The 4,330-nt window shown below is 46.8% G+C and overlaps 1 pseudogene; it reads left to right on the top strand.

Annotated features, from left to right (window-relative positions):
- The first annotated feature begins 1,424 nt into the window (after positions 1-1,424).
- On the top strand, positions 1,425-1,974 carry LOC119530340 (annotated as a pseudogene).
- The last annotated feature ends 2,356 nt before the right edge of the window (positions 1,975-4,330 follow it).

Here is a 4,330-nt window from a genome sequence, read left to right as displayed (position 1 = left end):
TATGATCCCTTTGAAGGGTCCAGTTTGAGCTTCTCAAAAGCCTTGAGTTGTAACCTACGCAGTGGGCACCATCCTGAGGACAGGGCAGCTGGAGAAACCACACCCACCCATGATGAGGAGAATGCCACTGAACCACCAGGTGCTTTCCAATAGCTTCACACTGTTAGGGTTTTGTATTCTCTACTGACACTAAAATGTCTTATAGACTTCCTTTGTGCTTTCAGTCAATCACTTCAACGTATTTAAAAATATGTTTAACAAAGCATTTAAATCAAGTTATGTTTCTACAGGGGGAGTTTTCACTCTTTATCTTAAAATAATGGCTTTAATCTAGATTAAAACACCCAGAGAAACTTTTTTTCTAATTTAGAGATACCTCTTTCTGGAACTTTTATTTCCAGAAATTTGCACCTACTGTCTCGTAGATGAAAGAAGAAAATTATTTTGGAGGCTTTCATAAACTCGCAGAAAGGTTAGAACCACTCAGACCAAGAATTGAAAGCAGATTGGTTTCCTGAGAGATTAGCAGAGAATGGAGAACCTTTACCTGGAGGGCATTTGCTGAACTTGAACACTGGTTCCCACAGCCTCCAGGGCCTACAGGATGAAAGAAAGTCAAGGGCCTGCCCAAGGTGGGTCCTCTAACTAGAAACCCTTCCCATGAATGTGGGATCCCAACGGCCTGCATCCTTTATGCAAGAGTAAAGTAGAAATAATCCAACCTCCACTCCAGCAAGGTAAATTGCCTGCATCAAACCTTAGTGCTACACGAAAGGAAAAAATAAATTTTCCCTAAGGATTTAAAACCACTTGGCAATTAAAAAGAATTAACTATTTATAAACACAACAACATGATTGACTCTCAAAAGCACTGTGCCCCTCATTGGGTTTACAGGCTAAATTCCCACTGCTTGCAAGGTCCAATAAGCCTCAAGGCAATAATTAGTTCAAAGCAGCCCCAGGCTGCTACTGCCCTAGAGCAGAGTCAATAGTACACATTTTAGGCTTTGTGGACCATACAGTGTTTGTTGCAACTATTCAGTTCTGCCATCGCAGTGCAAAAGCAGCCGCAATTTGTAAACAAATGGGTGTGGTTGTGTTCCAGGAAAAAAAAAACTTTTACGAAAACAGGTCAAGGGCAGGATTTGGCCTTTGGGCTGTAGTTTGCTGGCTCCTGCTCTAGAGGCCTGAAAGAAGTAGAGAAAATTCTGAAGATGATGGCCATCATTAAAATTCTTTGAACCCAAAGAAATAAGCTCTATGAACGAGAAGCAGCTGAAAAAAAAAAGACTGAGATGCTCAAAATACATAGGATTTTGGAATTGTCAAAAAAAATAAATAAAATCATATGCTTAAGGTTCTTCAGAATTTATGGAAGTAAAGCGTAAGAACATTTGGAAAAGGATCAAATATAAGTTATAGAAATGAGAAATATAAAAATTGCAATTAAAAAATCTCTGTGGAGGGTCCTGCTGGGGGCCACAGGCGTTGGGAAGATGTTGTTGGTTGAAGCCACTGCAGAAGCGCCCAAGATGGGAAGGGCCGCCTGGGAGAGCTTTTGCCGATGTGGATCCAGTGGGCATCAACCCGACCAACATCATGGCCCAAAGAAAGATCACCATCAAAGAGCTGAGGGGTGCATGGGCCCATCTGGTCCAGTTACTATGGAAACTGCCATTCTCTCCTGTTCCTGATGGAGCCTCCAATCCCACCCAGCTCTCTGCATCCTGTGCGCTCCTCCTGGGGCTCCTTTCCTCAGAACAACTTGCAGAAGTGTCAGTCCTGATGCTCTTCAATAAGACTGACCTGCCCTGTTACATGACCATGGAGGAGATGAAGTCACTGATCAGGCTCCCCAACAGCACTGCCTGCAACGAGCAAGACATCACCACCGCAGAAATCAGTGCCCACAAAGGCACAGGCTTGGCTGGGGTGCTGCACTGGCTCCAGGACCCCCACATAACCAACAGTTGAGATGAGGCAGAGAAACGTGGCTAGCCCACTCCGTGGACAGGGAACAGAGGACAGCATTGCTTGCCCTCCAATGACCCAGCATAAGCCCTGGAAGACAGGGTTCTGTGCTGGGCTGGAGTGACAGGTAAACTGAGGCACACAGAACACAGGTTCCAGACATCTGGCCTCTGTGTGGCAGCATCTGTAAAGACTGTTCCCAGAAGACTGCCCCCAGGACTGGGAGAGGGAGGGCAAGCCTGGTTGGGGGCACCAACTGGGGGTTCTAAGATTTGCCTGCCCTCCCTTGGGAAACCTACTCCAAGATCTTTGAGTTTCTAGGACACTGACGGTGTGTCCCCCACAGACAGCAGAGGAGGACAATGGGAGTGTCACTGTAAGACAGAAATGATTGCCATCTATGGGCTCATTCACTCATTGAACATTTACTGAGCTCCCGGAGGTGCCAGACCCTGAGCTAGATCAGGCCACTGTTTGACCTTCTATTCCTGAGCATGGTTTTGGGTTTTCTAGAAATGGCTGGCTTTGTCTTCTCTGGCAATTCAGGCTCCTTCAGCCACATAAGAGGTCCAGGCATCTGCTGCATTGCTTTCCCTTCACAGAGCTTCCAGAGGAGCTGACCCATGGCCTCAGCCTCCACACAGTTTCTGGCCAGCTAGTTAGCTGGGGGTGAGCTTTGTTCAAACAATGGGTCATATATGATGTTTTGAAATAGCTCTTTGCGTATCTAACAGGGCGACACAGTCTCAAATTTCTTCACTTTGCAGTTGAAGTGATATGCCTAGCAGTGCACATCTTCAGGAAGGCTTTGTATTGGCTCTGTGCAGATCATGCACCACACTACTTACCCCTTACATGCCACCAAGCAGCCGTAGAAGCGCTCAGCCTCAGTCCTACTGCCAGGGTCCCTATAGAAGTTTGCACAGACAACTTGGGATCCAAAGTAATTGGCTGAAGATGTTCTCCAATTTCAGGGAACTTTAACAAAGCCTGGTGAAAATAGTTAAGTTCTAGAAGAATCTTTCTGAAATTGAATTTCATCACATTCTTCAGCTAAGAGAATGATAATCCCAGAAACAGGGGTCGTGGTAGGCTGTCGTGAGCTTCAGGACTTTCCTCCATGTCCCTGGCCGTTGGAGTTCCCACAGTTGGAAAGTTGGCCTCATGAGAACCCAGCAGGGCCTCAGGTCCCCAGGTCTATAGGGCATAGAAGCCTTCACTGTGAAAACGGCCTGAAATCCGGCCTGCCCCAGGGCTGAGGGTCGTCACACCCCTTAGGCTGTACCCCTGTCTGCCTGGAATTTATGCTTTCCTAGGAAGACCCCAGACACTTGGCATGGAGCATACCAGAAAGGGAACAGGGCCTTTGCCCCACCATGTTTTCACTGCAAGGCCTAAATTTACAGACCCAGAGCAGATGATAAAGAGGCACCTAAGCCATGGGTCAAGAAACCAAAGGGGACAAGCAGGAACACATACGCATTCAAGAAGTGTGACATCTAAGTGTACCAGCTGAGCTCCTGGAGGGTGATGGCCTGGGCTGGACAGCCTGCTCCCACTACTTAAACTGCCTGGAGAAACTCCCTTAGGTTGATGTAAGTGTCTTCCTTGAAGAAATCCTTGGGCTGGACGTGGAGATCTTGAATGCATCCCAAGAAGAACAGATTGCCCAAGATCTGGAGAAGAGGAAACCTGTCATTTGGATGAGGAGTGGCTGGCTGGGACAGCTCAATTTTAGGCAGGCAGAACCATGCCCAGCTCACGATGGTGAGCTATAGATTACCGTTGTGTCAGAAATGGGTGCTGTGTTCATCCATTCAGCAGTGGTTGCAAGCTGCTGCAGGGGCCCCTCCATTACTTGGCTGTGGAGTGTTGGCCCGGACAGGGATTGCGCTTCCCAACCCAGCTGTTTTTTCCCTTTCAGGATGGAATCATTTTGGTTCATAGACCTCCTGAGGGCTTGGTGAGGGCTACCATTGTGCTTCCCCAGACTAAGGGCAGATTCCCCGAGAGGGATGCGCTTCTGAATGCTGGGGCCCTATTTAGTTCTGTTCAAGCCTGGAAGAGTCCCAGGCACTGTTCCCTGGGGAGTCTCTGGGGGGCAGGGGGAGGTAGCTGGGATGGGGAATCCAAAGGTGCTAATGTAAATAAATAAAGAAGGCCAACCGGGAGTCAAAAAAAATAAAATAAAATAAAAATAAAAAAACCTCTCTGGAGAGATACAACAGATTAGATAGAAATGAAGAGTGAATTTGAAAAATGTAAAATAGAAGTGATTGTCCATAAAGAAGTCTAGAGAGTCAAAAAAATGGAAAATATGAAAGAGATTAAGAGACATAGGAGAGAGTGGGAAAGTCTA

Source organism: Choloepus didactylus, chromosome 3 (assembly GCF_015220235.1).
Source record: "Choloepus didactylus isolate mChoDid1 chromosome 3, mChoDid1.pri, whole genome shotgun sequence".
Lineage (NCBI taxonomy): Eukaryota > Metazoa > Chordata > Mammalia > Pilosa > Megalonychidae > Choloepus > Choloepus didactylus.
This window is presented reverse-complemented; position numbering and strand designations above follow the sequence as displayed.